Raw genomic sequence first — 21855 nt, 5'->3', positions numbered from 1 at the left:
TTGACGCAGTAGTGGGCTTGAGCACGATATGGCCATATGGTGGGACCAAACCCCCATTTTTATTTATGGACTCTCTTCAGATTTGGTAGTAATTTCTTTTGCATTTGCGCGCTATTCTTTTTTAATATACATGTCTTTTGGTTCATAGCTGCAGCAGCTTTGGAAATACATGGGTATGCTCCCCCAAATTTTTTGCCTGTTTATTATGTATTCGGTCTGACCAGACTATCGAGGTTGAGCAGCCCTCCCCACCCCCCACATACACCTGTACTCAATCAGTGTCCACCATCAAATGGATATAGGAGGAGTCCCCTGTAGTGCATTTGCACATTTTTCCCAGCAAGGAGTGTTGTCTCCAAGGGTTAGAAGGGCTGGATTCATCTCTTTTTCATGGATAGTGTAGGACCCACTGATAATGGGGTACTTTGACGCAGTAGTGGGCTTGAGCACGATATGGCCATATGGTGGGACCAAACCCCCATTTTTATTTATGGACTCTCTTCAGATTTGGTAGTAATTTCTTTTGCATTTGCGCGCTATTCTTTTTTTAATATACATGTCTTTTGGTTCATAGCTGCAGCAGCTTTGGAAATACATGGGTATGCTCCCCCAAATTTTTTGCCTGTTTATTATGTATAATGTATCTCGTTGTACAACCTAGGGGACATCAAATTTTACAATACTGCACTACAGTGGAATTCTAAGGGGAAAAACACTCATTAGTCTAGCTGTATATTGATTGAATTATATATTTGAAAATACCGCTGGTAAAACCTATATTATCTATCCAGTTCTACCTATATTATCTATCCAAAGTTGCATGCTGGTTGGTTCAGGCTCACAAAATATCCCCTGCACCCAATTACAAAGGTTCCACGTTTTTAGAGGACCTACTAGTGCATATAATCAAAATGTTAAAGCTGAACTGAAAACCCCTAAATGCAAAGAATAAATACTGTACGTATATGAGAAGTGTTTTACTTGCCAAAGGATTTGCTTTTCTGTCCATCCAGTCCCAAGATTTACACAGCTATGCCCCTCAGCACAACTCTGTCTAGCAGGGATGGGCACCTGGTTTTCCTCTGCTGCAGTTTCACTTTCACTTACAGGGCTCCTGCCTACCCCTACCCTGTGACCAAACTGTTTGGAAAAGCAGCAGACTGATGAGCTCCTCTTTCTGCTCTCTCCATCCGCTTAGCTTCTTACACTATACTGTACCCAACTTGCTTCTGCTTCCTCCTTTACATCGTGTTCTGCTCTGCAGACTGTACAGCAGATGCCAAGGGGCTATAAGATCAAATTTGGGTACTTTTCGCTGCTTCTATTTAAAATATGGATTAATGGTTACAGAGCTGTATTTTATATCTGCCTGAAGTTTATATTTAATATTTCCATTTAGGCACAACTTCAAGAGCACTGTACAGAAGGAATTTCTGTAAAACTCCAATAATAAAAAAAAAAAAACACTGATTTTTTTTTTTTTTTCTTTAAGAAGGTTTTTTTTTTTTTTTTTTGGAAACCTGGAATCTGTGACATGTGAGAATACAGATTTTGCTGTGCATTAATCGCCTGTAAATCATCAAATGATCGGTGTTCCTGTTATTATTACCCAATTGCTCAGCTAATCCACAATTCTTTGCTCACACAGCAGCTGGTAATTGTTTTGTAACTTTGAGGACAAAACAAAAGGGAAGAAGACTGAGGAGGAAGCTCTGGTTTTGTGAGACCTCTTCCATATCTCTTGGTGCTGCTGTGATGTGCTAATCTTGTCCTTTATACTGACATATACTGGCTCTAAGAACAGCTACAGTCTTTTTGACGCTTGTATTGTTTTTTGTTTGTTTGCTGTAGAGGTACCTGACGGTGATGGACCTGAAATTATTCAATTTGTAAACGTAAGTTGGAACTTTATAAACCTTGTTTTTGTGTATAGTTTGTAGTTATATCTGTACAATGTAGACAGTCATGTTTGTTAGGTACCGTATACAGACTGTGCTTCCTAGAGCTGTACAGTTATAATACTTTACTCTTCTTCTCTCAACAAAACTCTTTTACATAGGTCTGTCTGATTCAAAGTTTCTTTTTAATGGTAGATTTACACATGTGCGGGTCCTTCGTGGCACGTTTTTGCATGGGCACAGCAGCTTATTAATTTGAATGGGCTGCTGTACCTACGGGAAACGCTGGGAAAAGGTCCCTGACTCTTTTTTTTAAAATGCTGTTGCATGGAACCGCATGCTGCTGCAGCACCATGGAGTTTCGGGCACTCAAAAACGCACAGCATTTGGGATACCATTCAAAAATAATCTGCTAAAGAACAGCGCGTTTTGCCTATGAGTCGCATGCATTCCCTGTCGCACATATGTGAAGTGAACTTAAACAGTCACATTTGTTACAATGTATCATACTGAATAAACTGTTTTTATTTTGGTTGTAACTCCTTCAAGCAAGCAGGAAGGTCTCGTGCACACAGAGCCTAAAAAAATGCCGCTTATGCAGGCGTTTGTTGTTTTTTTCTAAATGCTTTTAAAAGCACCCTTTATGTTAGCCTGTGTGACCATGCTCATATAAGCGTTTACAGGCGTATATTAAGAGACGCCTTTACAGGCAGGGAAAAAAAAGCGCCAGTGGCTTTTATCCAGAAAAAAAATGCGTAAATGCATCTAAACGTACGCGTATGCCTGTAAATGTATTCTCAAAGGAGCTTTTATCCAGAAAAAAACCTGCGTAAATGCATCTAAACGCACGCGAATGCCTGTAAATGTAATCTCAAAAGAGCTTTTACCCAGAAAAAACATGCGTAAATGCTTTTAAACGCACGCGTATGCCTGTAAATGTATTCCCAAAGGAGCTTTTACCCAGAAAAAACATGGGTAAATGCATCTAAACGCATGAGAGTGCCTGTAAATGTATTCTCAAAGGAGCTTTTACCCAGAAAAAACATAGGTAAATGCATCTAAACTTACGCGTATGCCTATAAATGTATTCCCAAAGGAGCTTTTACCCAGAAAAAACATGTGTAAATGCATCTAAACTCACGCAAATGCCTGTAAATGTATTCTCAAAGGAGCTTTTACCCAGAAAAAACATGGGTAAATGCATCTAAACGCATGCATATGCCTTTAAATGTATTCCCAAAGGAGCTTTTACCCAGAAAAAACATGGGTAAATGCATCTAAACGCATGCGTATGCCTTTAAATGTATTCCCAAAGGAGCCTTTACCCAGGAAAAAACATGCGTAAATGCATCTAAACGCACGCGTATGCCTGTAAATGTATTCCCAAAAGAGTTTTTACCCAGAAAAACCATGCGTAAACGCATCTAAACACAAGCGAATGCCTGTAAATGTATTCCCAAAGGAGCTTTTACCCATAAAAAACATGCGCAAATGCATCTAAACGCATGCGTATGTCTGTGAATATATATCAATGGCCAGAATAAATTATTATTCTGCCAAGTAGAATGCCTTTACATTCAAACGCCATACGCACATAAACACACATACATATTTTAACATTAGAGGCGTTCTTTTTTTTTTCTGCCAGATTCTGACTTATTCTCATAAGCCTGTGTACATGAGGCCTAAATTGTAAGCTCTGCAGTCCAGTCTCTCAGTTGTGGAATTTATCAATTTAGCTGGAAGTGGCTGGGCTACAGCGATCCCCTATATAATGCTGCTATAATCTTTCATTAAACTTTATTTAAGTCAGACACCGCACAGAGTGTCTTTACTATACCTTTTACTCTTATGATTGATTTTTACAGTGTTTATTGCCAGACAGAATATCATTGTCCTGCATAGCATTCATTGTAATGATTTTTGCCATCCAGGTACGTCTACATTTACTCCAGCCCCTGTCATGTGACTCTCAGGAACTGGGTTGACACTCTTGCACTGTGGAATGCACAGGAGGAAGTATCCCACAGACAGAGAGACAGACAGACAGACAGCTCCTCCCAGCACCCAATCTGTGCACAGCCTGACACCCTCTCCCCGTGTCTCCCTGGAACACTCACATGGCACTGGAAAAGACCACTGGACCCTAATACTGGACCCCAAATACCTACATTAAGGTCAGTCCATTTTGTATTCCTAATACTTAATGTCTTTGTAAACTTTGTCACACTCAAACGAAGAGCTGCAATTTTTTGAAGCACTCTTTGTTTACTTTTTGAGTAGTCAGCATTCTTCAGAATTTAAGTTGGCGAACAACTACAATTAGCAGCGTGGTCTGCTAGATTTTGCTCATATCTGCAGGGGAACTACAAATCACAGCATGTCTGCCTCAGCTGTGCATGTCTGCGCTTGCAATTCTTTACAACCTGGGATGTGGTGCTTTTCACCCATCTTATTTTAGGCATAGATTTAAATACAGACTCGTGTTCAGTCTGATATCGGAGCTATTACCGCACAAAAACATTCTTTTATCTGCTGCTCCAGTCTCCTCATGAAAATTAGGGGTGGCCAAATATTTGCTAGAGCCCAAAGTCAATACAGAATTCCCTCAGGCTCCATTCACACCTAAGCGTATCATTTTCAGGCGTTTTTTCAGGCATTTTTTCACGCGCTTTTCAGGCGTTTTTTTCAGGTGTTTTGTGCAGGTGTTTGAAGGCAGACGTTAACATCTAACAAAAACGCTTCTAATCTGCCAAAAAAGAAGCTCATGTACTTTTTTGAGCTTCAAGCGTTTTGCTTCAGGCGACAAAACGCTCAAATGTGAACAGGGGCCATTGAAATGAATGGGATTTTGTTTGTTGGGCATTTTGAGACTTCAGAGATGAGCGTTTTACAAGCTTAAAAACGCTCAGGTGTGAAGAGGGCCTCACGTAGTAGATTTTTGAAGGCTTGACTTGGTCTGTGATGGAATAGTACGGGAGAGATTTGCTCTTCTTCAGTCTGTGAATTGGCCGATATCCATGGCCCTATTAGTCCTCTTATCAGGAATAAAACTGAAAAATCATAAGAGTTTTCAATAAAGTCGGTGTGGAATAAAAAAGATCATAAAAGATATGATAAAACCAGGAAAAGTAACTGCATACCAAAGATATTTTCCTAATTAGAAATCTATATATTTAGAAAGTGTCTGGAAAGGTATTTTGTATTTTAGCATGGTTTTGTCCCTGCATGTCGGATTCCCACTCTCTCTATGAGCTAAAACCTTCTTTATCTGTCCTCGAATGTTTGTTTTTTTTTAACATGATCAGCCAACCCACACATGTCATATCTTAACTAAAGAATAGCCAGCTTTATCAGGGCTTGTATAGTTTGACAAACATACTGTTATGACGGACTTCAAAACTTTTGTATACTTCGTAGGCAGCAAATCAATACATTGTGACTACGGCTCCATTCACACCAGCGCGACTTGTCAGGCGACTTGTCAGCCTGACAAGTCGCGCTCCCTCGCGGTCCATTGACTGCTACAGGACCCGTTCTAATAGGAGCGACACAAGTAGCTCTGACTTAGAAAAAGGGTCCTGTACTACTTCGGGGCCACCTCGGAGCGACTTGCATAGACTTCCATTATGTGAAGTCCATGCAAGTCGATCCGAAGTCGTGGTGCACAAGTCGCCCCCGAAGAGTCGTGCCGCCCCAGTGTGAACCGAGCCTAAATGTATTTAAAATAAAGCTGATGACTAGCCTGCCTACCTGAAAGCTTAAGCCCCGGTTCACAATAGTGCGATCACGGAGATTGCATGTAATTGGAGCGCACTGCTCCTAAATTACATGCAATCTCATGTACGGTACAAATTTCAGCCATACAGTTTGTATGGCTGAATTCGGACCGCATCAGCACTAAACATGCACCTGACCCTTTTTTTTATCCGCAGCAGAATCGGATCGCATAGTGGTTCACACTAGTGCGATCAGATTCTGTGCGAACTTGCAGATCGCACTGCGATATGCGATCGCAACTGGGGGTGTCGCTAACTTTTAATTGACACCCCCTGCGTATCGCCTATGGCAGTGTGAACTGAAAAAAACAGGTACCTGCTTCCCCCTCCCCCCTGAAAGGTGCCATTGTGGTACCGGAGGGGGGGAGGAGACAGATAAGCAAAATAAAATATTGAATATAAGTTCTAGAGACAACTGATCACATTTGCAACCATAATTAATCCATAAAACCATAAAAATAGAGAGAAAACAAGAGGAGGCCAAAATCGACCCTCCTTTTACCCACTAACAGTAGGACTTTAAATGATGTGGAGTTGTCACAAAATGGTGAACATCATAAACTTGATTTGATAAAAAAAAGTCAAATTTTATTAATACAATATTGGAAAAAATATTTCATAAAAAGACTATACATATAAAGACAAAGGTACCATCAACATCAATACAGAATATCATTGCTGAGTATAGAAACATGATAAGGCGGGCCTACGCGTTTCGCAGAACATACTGTTCATCAATTGCTTCATCAGTTGACCCATGTTTCTATAAACTTAAGAAAAATATATATGTCATGAAAAGAACATAATCATTCAAAATATACATATCAGATCAAATGAAAACAACATACATTTGTAGAGAGTAATCATAAAAGTTCTCACCATAACACATAATCAAAATCTTTTTGTATTTAGTTTCTTTGAGCTCAGGCAAGATACAGAACCCAGAACTCTAGAGCAACTGAAAGCCACTGAACAGTGTGGATACCGGCCAGGGTGGGCTAGGTGTGCACCGGACCATACCCAAAACGACAAGACGGGCAGAGATACCAGTAAGGCTGAACACGGCAGGGGGCTAGAGTTGTGCTATCTATGGTGGATAGCATATTCAAGGTCTCAAATCTATAAAACATAGTGGATAAAAAAAAGATATATAAAGTAAGAGGTACAAATCAAAATATAAAAAATAGAAATATCCAACTCTCAGCTATCCCATCATGGGAGCCATCCCCATCTACAATTTATATTAAAGCTGTCAATTTTTTGTTATAATAATAATCAGTATTTTACTGGGGATAGATTCCTAGGAGCCCAAGATGCTGCTATAGCAAGCATAATGTGGCAGCGATAAAACGTCAATGCCCAAAAATCCAGTACTCAGCCCTGATAACAAAAAAGGGGGGTGGGGAAAACTCCCCCTACCCTGTATATAGGGCCTCTAGGTGCAAATATAGCATTATCCGGCAACCCTTTTCCCCTAATAGTCATAGTTGAGGGTAGATCTCCAAACAAGTAAAACCTTTTATGATCAGATGGGTAATCCGCCATTTACGCCGCTTGGAATCATCTCCGGCATCCCAGCCCATCCGGCGTCTTAAGAGGCCGGTTCTATCGGAAGCGACAGGGTCAGGAATTTGACTTTTTTTTATCAAATCAAGTTTATTTGATGTTCACCATTTTGTGACAAATCCACATCCCTTAAAGTCCTACTGTTAGTGCGTAACAGGAAGGTCAATTTTGGCCTCTTCTTGTTTTCTCTCTATTTTTATGGTTTTACAGATAAGCGGAAGTTCCACTTTTGAGTGGAACTCCGCTTTAACTTCTCTGTCAGGTTTTGATTGCTTTGCAATAGAGAAAATAATACGAGACAGTTTGCTGGAGATACACTGCTCTGTCTGGAGATCAGATCCCCTCTGTGATCTGCTGGGTGCTGCACTGACACCAATGAATGAGTTGGGTGTCGCTATGTAAGGAAGGACATCCTATCCTCCTCTTAGCTCAGCACCCTGAAGATTGTCACCCAGCTCAGCACCTCTCATTGTGGACTATCACAGCCCATCATGGGTTTTGAAGACACCCTGCTGGACTAAACTTCACCTCTGAGCTCCTTGCCTGCTTTGCAACTTCTTCAGTTGGATTGTATAAGCAGGATCTGATAACCACGGAATCCAGAGGAAACGTACAGACCTCAAGAATGTACCTGTAACCCCCCTACTTCTCTTCCGAGGGGATAACTTGGGAGGACTTGGATATTCACATTGGACCAGCAAAGGTGACCTTGGCTGAATATCATCTGGATCATTCTGTCTTGGTGAGCAGCAGGACTTGGAACTTCCAGGTGGCATAAGCCTTAAAGTGATTGGATAAAGGCGCAGTAACAGTTGCATCTGGTGAGTGTGAATTGCTGAGGGGGCTTCAGACAGTGGTGCGGTAGAGGTGCACTAAGTTATCATTGGAGCTTTAGCTCGACTATTATAGCAGCTGCTTCACTTTTCTCGTAAGGGAATTAGATTTCTATAAAATGTATTGTTTGTTTCAATATAGCGCTGGGTGAGTGGGTTGATTAGTTTTATCTTATTCACCACCTATTCCTTACGATTATAGAGAAAATAATACGTTCAACTTTCCTACTTATCACCATTGTGAATTATACAGCTACTAGTCTGTACTCCAAAAATAGAATGTAGGGATGTCTTTGTACACTCAATATCAGATTTACCACATAATCTATCCAATTATTTGTTTTATCCAATCAGGCAGACCCTTGCACTACATAGTTGTTGGTAGATCTGAAGGAGATTGTACAATCAAATTGTAACGTGTGGCAAGCCTAAAGCTAGCCATATATGGATTTCAATTTGACCGGTTCCTGTTGAACCAGCTGAGTTTTGATCCATCTTTTGGCTGTTGCTGAATTTCGATCCATCAATGGCTGTTCTGTTCATGAGAAGGTGATCTATCTATCGACATCTCATAGATAGTCCTGCCAAAAAAAAAAATTCCATTCAATCACTGCTTACAGCCTATTGGCTGCAGTGCTAAGCAGTGTATTTTGACAGTGGAGAAGTCCAACTGTCAAAATGCAAAGACACCGCAGGGAGAATTCCCACATCCACATCGAATGTGCGAATGGGGGAATCGGGTCAGTTTTATTTGTTCAACCCTCTGGCTGTATGAAAAAACGAACCCATGTATGGCCAGCTTAAAAGTGATATAGTTGAATAGGAATAGTTGGGAAAATATCTTTATTAATATTCCTCTAAAAGCAATTTTGCATGAAGACATCCAAATATACATAAAATATATACACTCCTGAACCACTACAGACAAAATAAAGTAAATTAATATAATTCAATGGGTGTTGTATAGTATTTGCCACTTTAGCACTTTAAAGTACTAAATGTTATAACGATAGCTATACAGTGCATCTGGAAAATATTTGCAGCGCTTCACTTTTTCCACATTTTGTTATGTTACAGCCTTATTCTAAAATGGATTGAATTCATTTTTTTCCTCAAAATTTTACAAACAATACCCCATAATGACAACATAAAATAAGTTTGTTTGAAATCTTTGCAAATTTATTAAAGATAAAAAATGAAAAAAATCACATGTACATAAGTATTTACAGCCTTTGTTCAACACTTTGTTGAAGCACCTTTAGCACCAATTACAGCCGCACGTGCTACAGCTTGGCACGCCTATTTTTGGGCAGTTTCCTCCATTCTTATTTGCAGGACCTCTCAAGCTCCATCAAGTTTGATAGGGAGCGTCGGTGCACAGCAATTTTCACATCTCCCCAGAGATGTTCAATCAGGTTCAAGTCTGGACTTTGGCTGGGCCTCTCAAAGACATTCGCAGAGTTGTCCCATAGCCGCTCCTTTGTTATCATTGCTGTTTGCTTAGGGTCGTTGTCCTGTTGGAAGATGAACCTTCACCCCAGTCTGAGGTCCGGAGTGCTCTGGAGCAGGTTTTCATCAACGATTCCTCTGTACGTTGCTGCAATAATCTTTCCCTCAATCCTGACTAGTCTCCCAGTTCCTGCCACTGAAAAACCTCCCCACAACATGATGCTGCCACATCCATGCTTCACTGTAGGGATGGTATTGGCCAGGTGATGAGAGGTACCTGGTTTCCTCTAGGCATGATGCTTGCCATTCAGGCCAAAGAGTTTAATCTTTGTTTCATCGGACCAGAGAATTTTATATCTCATGGTCTAAGAGTCCTTCAGGTACCTTTTGGCAAACTCCAGCCAGGCCGATCACGTGCCTTTTACTGAGGAGTGGCTTCCATCTGGCCACTTTACCATACAGGCCTGATTGGTGAAGTGCTGCGGAGATGGATTTTTTTCTGGAAGGTTCTCCTCTCTCCACAGAAAAATGCTGGAGCTCTGTCAGAGTGACCATTAGGTTCTTGGTCATCTCCCCGACTAAGGCCCTTCTCCCCCAATCCCTCAGTTTGGCTGGGCGGCCCGCTCTAGGAAGAGTCCTGGTGGTTCCAAACTTCTTCCATTTACGGATGATGGAAGCCTCGGTGCTCATTGGGACCTTCAATGCTGCAGACATTTTTCTGTACCCTTTCCCAGATCCGTGCCTCGATATAATACTGTCTCGGGGGTCTATAGACACAGCCTTGGACTTCATGGCTTGGTTTGTGCTCTGACATGCACTTTTAACTATGGGACCTTATATAGACAGGTGTGTGCTATTCCAAATCATGTCCAATCAACTGAATTTACCACTGGTGGACTCCAATCAAGTTGTAGAAACATCTCAAGGATGATCAGTGGAAGCCGGATGCCCCTGAGCTCAGTTTTGAGTGTCATAGCAAAGGCTGTAAATACTTATGTACATGTGACTTTTTTTTAATTTATTAAATAGTTTACAAAGGTTTCAAACAAACTTATTTCACATTGTCATTATGGGGTATTGTTTGTAGAATTTTGAGGAAAATAATTAATCCATTTTGTAATAAGGCTGTAACATAAAAAGCTGTGGAAAAATTAAAGCGCTGTGAATACTTTCCGGATGCACTGTATGTTTAGATTTTCAGACAGTCAGCATCTGCGGCTGTCTGAGTACCCAAACAGTGACTGCATCTTTCAGTTGAAGTTTACGGTCCTAGGTGGTGCCGACAGGGCCACCAACTACAGTACTCAAATTTTATCCAATGCAGCAGTTGATTAATCGAGTTGTGTATGGCATGCTTAATAATGTAGATTGCAAAAAAGGGTCATTCCACAGATTTTTAATGGGGTTTAAGTCTGGTCTCTGACTAAGCCATGCAAGGACATTCACATTTTTCTCCTTCAATCACTGTGTGGTTATTTTTTGCTGTGTGCTTTGGGTCATTGTCATGTTGGAAGGTAAACCTTCTTCCCATTGACCACTTTCTGGCAGAGGCAGCAGATTTTCCTCAAGAATTTGACTGACTGTATTTTGTCTCATCCATTTTTCTTCTATCCTGACAAGTGCTCCAGTTCCTGCTGCAGAGAAACATCCCCATGTCAGGATATTACCACCTCCATGCTTTACTGTAGGAATGGTGCTACTAGGATGTTGAGCTGTACTGGATTTCCACCATACATAAAATTTGGTGTTGAGGCCAAATAATTACATTTTAGTCTCTTCTGACTATAACAGCTTTTTCCATTTAGCCTCAGAATCTTCAAGCTCCGTTTTTTTAAGGTTGTCTTCATTTTAGGCTTCAAAGGCCCAGGGTCTATTTTGCGATTCGGTACTGCGTGACTTTAACGGACAATTGCGCGGATGTGCGACGCCATACCTAAACAAATTTGACGTCCTTTTTTTCCCACAAACAGACCTTTCTTTTGGTGGTATTTGATCACCTGTGCGATTTTTTTTTTTTGATCATGCGCTATAAACAAAAAAAGAGCGTAAATTTTGCAAAAATAACAATATTTTTCACATTTTTTTATATGAAATTCCCCCCAAAAAAATGTAAAAATCAAAATTTTTTAACATTTTAGGCCAATTTGTTTTATGCTACATATGTTTGGTAAAAAAAAAAAATCGCAAAAAGCGTATTTTGATTGGTTTGCGCAAAAGTTATTGCGTTTACTAATTAAGGGAAAGATTTTTGTCATTTTTGTTGTTTTTTTTTAACGAGTAATGGCGGCGATCTGCGATTTTTTTTTTTTTTTTTTTGCGGGACTGCGACATTGCGGCGGACAGATCAGACCCTTGACTGACATTTTTGACACTTTTGGGGTTACCAGTGACATTACTACAGTAAATCAGTGCTATACATATGCACTGTTACTGTAAAAATTACACTGAGAGGGAGGGGTTAAGTGTGTCCCTAGGGGCGTGCTTCTAACTGTGATTGGATGTGGCTTGAGGTGTAAGAATAGAGATCAACGGTCCTACATAGCAGAACCGTGTGAGCTTAATTCTTACACAAGGGAGAATGACAGGTGGCTGTGTTTACATTAGCCGCCTGCCTTTCTCCCACTGTAACCGACGATCGTGAGTGCCCGGCGGACATCGGGTCCGTCGGGCACACGCGCGGGGGGGGGGGTCCATGAGCGAGCGGGAGCGCGCCTCCAGCGGGGTGCGCTCGCTCCCTAGAGCCTCACAGGCTAGCTTTGCCTGTGAGGGGCTGACTGCCGACGTAAATCGTCTTTAGGCAGTCGGCAAGTGGTTAAAGGGGGGTGATTCTTTTCTATACCCACTGTATATTTCCATAGAATAATTATAATCACATGTGGTCATTTCTGTAAACCGTTGTGATATGAACTTTTCCACACATAAGGCTCTGTTTGAACCAAAATGCAGAATAGCTTGCATGGACACCTCAATTGCTTCAACATGTAATGCACATAGTATTGGAAGTGTGTAGAGAATTATTTCCAGAGTAAAATATTTTAAAGTGGTATTAAACCCACAACCAAAATTGTAATCTATTTCAGCTTACAAATCTTTAGATGTGGTGGCTGCATTAGTTTTCTTTTTCTAGGCTTTTTTCCTCTGTTTTCACTAGGTGATCTGGGCAGAGGGGAGTTTTAGATGTACTACTTGACAAACTGAAGCCAATCTCCAGCTAACACTTTATAAGCACGTTTTTTTTTTTTTTTTACAAGCACCTTTTTAGATAAAGGTTTTTACATGAATAAATGTAAGTTAGGGACCTTAGGTTGTAAACTCCTTGAGAACAGGGACTGATTTCAATGTACAGTGCATTCATAAAGTATTCAGACCCCCTTCACTTTTTTTCAATTTTGTTATGTTGCAGCCTGATATGACAGTTGTTTAATTTCTTTTTGTTTTCTCAATAATCTACACTCGGTACCCCATAATGACAAAGTGAGAACAGAATTTTAAAAATATCATACAGTAATTGATCAATATAGGGCTCAAATCACTAGAAGCACTGTGAAAAACATACAGTATAAACAAAAAAATTGTGAAAAAATATATATAAAATAAAGTCCACAGTGTTCAAAGTAAAAAAAAAATAAAATGTATTTAACTGCTTGCCAACAGCCTCAACGTAGGAGTATGGTGGCAGAGCTGCTCTCCTATATTAGATACATGATCCAGCACTTTTGGGTAGGGGATGTGTGCCCACAACTTTGGCTCTGCTGTGATTAGTCACAGCACAAGCCGATTAGCGGGTGCCAGCCAATGATTGACCTCCGCCACCTTCTGATCGGCGAGGAGGATGACAGGACAGAGTAGTTGTAAAGGAGGACCAACAACAGTGTAAAAAATGCAAAAAATACAAATCTTTATTGAAAAAACCAATGATGGTTGCGAGATGGGCCACAAATCTAAAAGATACGTTGGTACAATCTGAATTTCAGTGGACTACCAATAAAAACTGGCTCATGGATCTCCCAGATCTGAAGGGGATGTTTGCCTGTAGTCACTGTATTATGTGCAAATTTGTGGATAGATCTAATTCGTTCTTTTACTCTGCTGGGCAAAAGAGATTTGAGATAAAACAATTTATTAACTGTGCTACCTCAAGGGTACTCTATATTCTGGAGTGCCCTTGTAAGAAAATGTATATTGGCAAAACTAAGCGTCAGTTACGTGTGCAATTTGGTGAACATCTAAAGAGTATCAAATTGAAGGAGGAAACACCTATAGGCCTACATTTTGCTGCTGAACATGGGGGTAGCCGATAGGGTTAAAAGTAAAAGGATTCTTTGTTCTACAAATCTCCAGTCGTAGAGGAGATTTTGATACTATCCTGCTTTGAAAGGAAAAATTGTGGATCTTTAGGCCCCTTTCACACATGTGGACCGTTCAGATCCACCTGCCAGTTTTTCAGGCGGATCTGAACGGATGCCCCATGCATCTCTATGGGGCAGCGGATGTCAGCGGAGACATGTCCGCTGACATCCGATCCGATCCTGTCCGTCAAATCCGGATGGATGGAAACCCTATTTTCCATCCGTCTATCGTATCGGATGAGAACGGACAGGCGGTCCGTTCTCATCCGATTCCCCCATAGGGGACAGCGGGGATCTGACACCTCCGTCTCCGCACACAGAACGGAGTCGGAGCTGTCATCCGCCTGCTCAGCGGGGATCGGCGGATCAATGCCCCGCTGAGCAGAACGGCTCCATCGAAGGAACAGAGCCGTGTGAAAGGGGCCTTAGGCTTGACACTTTGGCCCCCAAGGGGTAAACAATGAAATGAGCCTAAAGGTCTTCCTGGAACCTTAATCTAAACTACTCTGTTATCTCTCCATTCTTATTTTATTTAAATCTTTATCTCTATTTTTATTGTCTTTTCTATTCTTTCTTAGTCATAGTATATATAGGTGTCTGTCTTGAAGGATCGTGAATGGCGTTTTTCTTTAAGTCGCTGTCCGGCGGATGGATACCTCCGAGATGAATAAGGGGAAAAATGCTGTAGGTTTTGACTATGTAATATCTCCAATGAAATCTTAAGGTTTCACTTTCACCACTAAATGGTGTTCTTCTTGACGCGGCCGCCCTCGATTTGTTAAGTGGGTGTACCACTATAAATAGACATAAAATGAGAGCGGCATCACGTCCTGATGAAGCGTACGTGACATTGACGTTAGAAGCGCACAGAGCCCTACGTTCCAATGTGCTTTCCACCTGAGGTCTGAGCTAGTTCTGGCTCACGCTAGGTGCTCTACGCCAGCCACTAATATGGAAGTAGCCCTGATGGACGCAAGCCTGGAGACTTTGAAGTATAGTCTCTTTGAAATGGCTGAATTGAATGTGCAGTGACTTTCCACATAAGAGGCTTATGGACTTTCAGGCAGAAGGTGGATGCTACCTGGATATGCAAGAATGGTGAGAAGCCATTTGGCACTTCAGTTTTTTCCTTCCTGTCTGACTTTGCAATACACTGAATCTAAGACTGTTTGGTTTATTTCCTAAATTGACTGCAATATCTGAGACCTCAGTGCCTATATCTATATCCAGCTGATGTGGAGTCACACACAGGATAAACCATTTGTCGTTAAATCAGGTGCAGCCAGACTTGCTCTAGACAAATAGTCAATTTGCATCACCAGGGGATGCACCCCTGCATCAGTGCCTAAAATAATTATCCATTTCTTCTTCAGGAAGTCATTGCTCTGCCATAATCTATGCCAATTAGTTTGATCAAGGGCTGATCTCACTATCCATATTCATTACCTCAAGCTTTTTGAACTGTATCTTTTCCTTTATGTTCAACTTTTTGCAACTTCTGGATGTTATTTTTGAGGACAAGAGTATTTAGACACCAGGAGTGTTCCTGTTCTTAATTCACTAGATCCATATCCTCTTTTTTTTTTTTCAATTAATCAAGTTGAACTCTAGTGAAGATACCGGTGGCATGTTAGTTGGTGTGAATTAACTTTGGGGTTCTGGGTTTTGGCAATTTCTTCGGATTTGTGTTGTATATTTTTTTCAATAAAGATTTGTATTTTTTGCATTTTGACACACATTTAACTCCTTTGATTGTCCTAGATGTTAACCCCTTTTCAGCCAGTGTCATTAGTACAGTGACTGTGCATATTTTTAGCCATGATCACTGTATTAGTGTCACTGGTTCCCATAAAGTGTCATTTAGTGTCATATCCCTGCCATACTATCGCAGTCCTGCTATAAGTCGCTAATTGCTGCCATTACTGGTATAAAAAAAAAAAAAATAATAGAAATTCCAGTATACTGTATATACCATAGTTTGTTGATGCTATAACTTTAGTGGAAACCTATCAATATATGCTTATTGGGATTTCTTTTTTTACCATAAATATGTAGCAGAATACATATTAACCTAAATTTATGAAGAAGTTTGAGGTTTAAATATTTTTATTGGATATGTTTTATACCTGAAAGTAAAAAAATATTAGTTTTTTTTTTTTTTTCAAAATTATCGGTCTTTTTTTGTTTATAGCGAGGAAAAAAACCCAGTATGATCAGATACCACCAAAAGAAAGCTCTATTTGTGTGAAAAAAAATGATATAAATTTAATTTAGGTACAGCTTTGTATGATTGCGCAATTGTCAGTTAAAGTAACACAGTGCCAAAAAACAAAACATGGCCTGGTCAGGGGGTAAATGTTCCAGAGACGAAGTGGTTAAACAAAGTCTAGTGCATTCAGTCCCAAGAAACTTTGAAGTCATTTTAGAAATACAAAGTCCACTCTTGTGTCTTCTTTCCACTTAAAAATATATAGTACAGTATTATCAATAGTGCACTTTAGAACAACATGCAGACCAGTTTTCAACAAACACCTCTCCTTCTGAACGCTGTTTTCAGTGTGATAATAGGTTAATGAAAGAAAGCAAATGCTTCTAATAGTGTAAGGCCGGCCATATATTTGAACTGTTAATGTACCAAATTGATCGATCAACTAGGGTACAACCAGCTTGGCAGGCTCTCTTGCGATTAGCGCTAGTGGCTGTTATAGCCGCTATGGATAATCACTGTCTTCTCCCAACGGGGATGTTTTCCCCATGGGAGAAGACAATGGTCAAAAAGGAGGGATTTCCACATCAACGGTCTCTGTGTTGATGTACAAATCGAGCAAATTTTTTTTCCAGCAACCCATGGTTGCCAAAAAAGAAATTTGCTCCGTGTATGGCTGACCTAATAAAACCGAAAACTCTATATTTTATTTCATATGTAATGAGGCTCACCAGACAAATTCTTGAAACTTAGCATATCACATATGATATAATTCACATGACTGTTGTATGTACAGTGAATCAGTAAACTCACTCCCTGTTTACGCCCATCCACATCCCGTCATGTTTCACCTTTACTGACTTCTTCCAAAAGATGATTTGGGCGGAAACAGTATCCTCCTTTAATAGCAAACATGACAGATTAACCCCATAATGGCTGGATCAAAACCTAACCAAGATGACGGATTAACCTTACATTTACCACAGCTTATCCCATAAAAAACAAACATGGTGGATTAACCTCACATAATTCTCAAATGGAAGAAGTTTGGCACAGCCAGGACTCTTCCGTGAGCCAGTTGCCTGGCCAAACTGAGCAATCGGGATAGATGGACCTTTGTAAGAGAGGTGACCAAGAACCCGATGGTCACTGTGACTGAGCTCCAGAGATCCTGTGTGGAGATGGGACAAAGTTCAAAAAGGACAACCATCACTGCAGCCCTCCACCAATCTGTCTAGCCACTCTACCATAAAGCCCAGAAGCCTCTCCTCTTGGACTTTTCAAAACAGCACCTGAAGGACTCTCAGATTGTGAGGAACAAGGTTCTCTGGTCTGATGAGACCAAGATTGAACAGTTTGGTCTCCATTGTAAACGTTATTTCTGGAGGAAATAGGGCATCACTCATCACCTGCCCAATACTATCCCAACAGTGAAGCATGGTGGTGGCAGCATCATGCTGTGGAGGTGTTTTTCAGCAGCAGGGACTAAAAGACTGGTCAGGGTTGGGGGAAAGTTGAATGGAGCAAAGTACAGAAACATTCTTAATAAAAACCTGTTCCACAGCACTCAGGACCTCAGACTGGGCCGAAGGTTCACCTTTCAACATGACAACGATCCTAGGCACACAGCCAAGACAACACAGGAGTGGCTCAGGGACTACACTGTGAATGTCCTAGAGTGGCCCAGCCAGAGCCCTGACTTGAACCCTATTGAACATCTCTGAAGAGACCTGAAAATAGCTTACCACTGACTGTCCCCATCCAACCTGACTGAGTTTGAGAGGATATGCAAAGCAGAACGGCAAAAAATTGTATAATCCAGATGTGCAAAGATTGTCCCGTCATTCCTAGAAAGACTCGAGGCTGTAATTGCTGCCAAAGGTGCTTCAACAAATTACTGAGTAAAGGGTATAAATATTTAAAGTGGAAGTAAACCCTCCTATCGTTTTAAGCCAAGGAAGTTGCCATCTTAGCCTCTGTTTCATCTTCAACTTGCCATGATGATACACATGGGATCAGTTCTGAAACCAGGCATTGGATGGTTTGACAGTTTGGTTGAGAGCACAACCGATGTGCGCGATAGCATTTCCGGCATGCCAGGAATGTAACTGTTCTTTGAAATTAATAAATTGATGGGTTTACCTACACTTTAACCGCTTCAGCTCCGGAAGGTTTACCCCTTTTATGACTAGGCCTTGTTTTGCAATACCGCACTGCAATACTTTAACTGATAATTTGTGTCGTCGTGTGCCGCTGTAACCAAACAAAATGTATGTTCTTTTTTCCCCACAAATAGAGCTTTCTTCTGGTGGTACTTGATCACCTCTGCAATTTTTATTTTTTGCGCTATAAACAAAAAAATACCGACAATTTTGAAAAAAAAAATATTTTTTACTTTCTGATATAAAACCTATCTAATAAAAAATGTAAAAAAATGTCTTCATAAATTTAGGCCAATATGTTCTGTTACATATTTTTGGTAAAAAAAAAATCCCAGTAAGCATATATTGATTGGTTTGTGCAAAAGGTATAGCTCCAAAACAATGGGATTTTTTATTTTTTTTTAACTAGTAATGGCGGCGATCATCGACTTATAGTGGGACCGCAATATTTCTGCGGCCAGTCGGGACATTAACTGACACTTTCAACACTTTTTTGGGGACCAGTGACACCAATACAGTGATCAGTGCTAAAATAATGCTAACCATTACTGTACTAATGACACTGACGAGGAAGGGGTTAACATCAGGGCCGATCAAAGGGTTAAATGTGTGCCTGACATGTGCTTTACTACTGTGGGGGAGATGTTTGTACTAGGAGAAGACATTCCTCGGTGCCTCTCCATAGCAGAGACACAGGATCCATGTCTTCTGTAGTTAAAAAATGGCAATCTGTCTTGTTTACACAGGCAGTCTGCTGTTCTGTCAGTGTACTGAAGCTTTGGCAGGTTTCGGCGGACATGAAGTCTGCCTTACCTGTCAATCAGCTCCTGCTCTGTCTAATCACAGTGGGGACGGTCTGCCGCCGCCGGCGTGCGCCCCAAACCCGGAAGTGCTTGATCACATATTAGGTACATGCTCCAGCACAGGAGAGCCGCCTTGATGCAGTATATGTACAGTATATGGTCACAGTATATGGTCGGCAAGCGGTTTAAGTACATATGATATTTCAGTTTTTTCTTTTTAATAAATTCAAACTTTTCTAAAATTCTTTTTTTCATGTTGTCATTATGGAGTACTGAGTGTAGATTAATGAGTAAAAATGAATTTAAAAACTGTACTATCAGGCTGCAGCATAACAAAAGGGAAGGGGGTCTGAATACTATAGGAATGCACTTCGCTATGTGTCAATTTGGTAACAAATTTGAATATATACTATACATATGTACTGTATTTTTTTTTTATTGGGAAAAAATAGTAAAAACTTTTAAAAAAATGCATTTTCCTGTTGTCTAGGAACATTCCAATGGAACAGCACAGTGGCTAAGAGGTTAGCACTTCCACCTAGCAGCACTAGGTTTGTTGGTTCATATCCAAATCAGGGCACTACCTGTCTAGAGTTTGCATGTTCTCCCTGTGCCTGTGTGGGTTTCCTCCGGGTACTCCAGTTTCCTCCCCACACTCCAAAGAGATGCTGGTAGGTTAATTGGCTCCTGTCTAAATTGGCCCTAGTATGTGTGAATGTGAGTTAGGGACCTTATATTGTAAGCTTCTTGAGGGCAGGGACTGATGTGGATGTACAATATGTGTAAATTCACTCTACTAAATAAGTAACTGCAATAAAATCAATAAATAAATTAAAAGCAGCCATGTTGGCGGTACATGGTTTGTCTCAACCCTCATAACTGCTACATCTGCAGGACAGCTTGGTCTGTTAAAAAAACTAAAAATTGCACCGCACTGGCTTCCACAGTAATGCAGACTGCATTTCTGTGTAATTCAGGTGTAAACTGGTCCTAATAGCAGTGAGTTGCTTCAATAGAGAATAGAGAGCGTGCACAGAACAAAAAAGACCTAAAAACAATGGTAAGAGACTTTCTAAATGTAGCACTGCCCCCTAGAGGACTTCTGGATTGTTCACTTTTCGGATCCCCCTGGGTTACCGTTAGCAACTGCATGCAGAAACTTAACACTTTACTCTTCCGGCTCAGTCATTGAACAGTCTAGGGGTTTTGGTTGTTTTTGTTGTTTTATTTTAAATAGGGATGGGAGAAGGGAAGAGTGGGATACTCCGGAACTGGAACTATTCACAATTCTGAGAACTTCTATCTGAAGATGCAGCCTGGCTGCTAATTTCACCTTGCCACTAGATGAATTGTAGATACTGAGTCTCTGAACAAAAGACTTGGTTGCACACTATCTTCAGGGTACTCCCCTAGCACCCCCTTTCACTCCACCAGCTGATACCCATCCTCTGACTACTCTACTCCGGGATGGCCCCTTTCCTGGTCAGGCCCTTGGACATGATCCCCTTGTACTCGCAATACTTTTTTTCCAGGTTCTCCAGTGTCTCAACCCCTCTAGTCAGCTCTCCTGGACCTCTGGTTTCAGCTCCTTCCTTCTGGCTCACCAGGCCGACTGCCTGTGACCATACACCAACTGCTGCAGAAGAGGAGGCAGCTGACACAGTCCTTCCGGGACTCTGCTCACCAGCCAAAGACCCCGAGCACATGTGCTCCTGGCTTTTATACCACACCCGACAATGCACCGAGACAGCAGTCTGTGCCAATCACTGGGGCTGTAGGAAAGCCTGTGTGTCTATTGGTCAAGTTTCCTCCACTGTCCAACATGCCTCCCTATTGGACCAGTAGGAACACTCCCCAGACCAGATGAATCACACACTGAGCACCATGAGCAGACCTAACTCACAGATCGTGTTCTCTGTTAAGCAGAAAGCAATATAGAATTTGCCTTCTGCTCCTCTGATAGGCAGACAGAGCCAAAACTATACTTAATCTCTAGCACCTACCTAGGAGGGTGCTACATAAACAAACAAAAAGTCATGATAGAATTGACATTTTATAATGATCGATGTATAAAAACATTAGCGTTTAGTGTTACTTTAACTGTGCCAGAAGCAGTACCATGAAAGGCTATACTTTTTGACTTGGATTTGTCCTGAAATATTGCAATGCACAACCCAGCAGCATTCCTCCTCTATCTTATATCCTTACCTTTTGAAAAAGTACAAATAATCATTCTTGATACATCTCCTGAATGCAGCTAAAGCTTGCATGCTATTAAATTGCAGAGAAGGGCAGCCAAACTGATAAGAAGCATGGAGGAGCTCAGCTATGAGGAAAGATTAGAGGTACTGAATTTATTCTCTCTTGAGAAGCGGAGATTAAGAGGGGATATGATCAGGGCCGCTGATAGGGGGGGACCACCAGCCCTCTTGTAGGGGGCCCGAGCACACAGGGGGGCCCACACAGAGAGGGGGATTAGTGATTGACAACAAATACAGAAATCTTCCTCCAGCACCTGAATCTGATCTTTTCCTCTCCCTGCTATCAGCTTTTATCTGTTGAGAAAGAGACAGTTGTCCCTCACTAATCCCCCTCCCTTGTGTGCCCCCCCCCCTCCCACCCAGCACTTATCTCTGCTCAGGAGTTTATTTGTAAATTGTAACTTTGTTTCTCTCTGATCACTGAGCTCCAACTGCCCAGCCTAAATATTTTTCTTATCTCATCTTCTTTTTTATTTAACAGAGTTTTTTTTTTTAGATTTAGCAGGAATTATGTGAGTTATGTTATATTTATGTCTGATAATAGTGATT

The 21855-nt window shown here is 41.0% G+C and overlaps 1 protein-coding gene across 1 annotated transcript in view; it reads left to right on the top strand.

The window, feature by feature from the left end:
• The first annotated feature begins 1826 nt into the window (after positions 1 to 1826).
• Positions 1827 to 21855, top strand: part of CARD9 (caspase recruitment domain family member 9) — a 104012-nt gene continuing 83983 nt past the window's right edge. The window contains exons 1-2 of the mRNA XM_082264405.1: positions 1827 to 1895; positions 3833 to 4075. The gene's annotated coding sequence lies outside the window, so the exon portion shown is untranslated. The remainder of the gene's footprint in view (positions 1896 to 3832; positions 4076 to 21855) is intronic.

The sequence above is a fragment of the Pelophylax lessonae genome (assembly GCF_965119305.1).
Source record: "Pelophylax lessonae genome assembly, chromosome: 7".
Taxonomy (NCBI): domain Eukaryota; kingdom Metazoa; phylum Chordata; class Amphibia; order Anura; family Ranidae; genus Pelophylax; species Pelophylax lessonae.
This window is presented reverse-complemented; position numbering and strand designations above follow the sequence as displayed.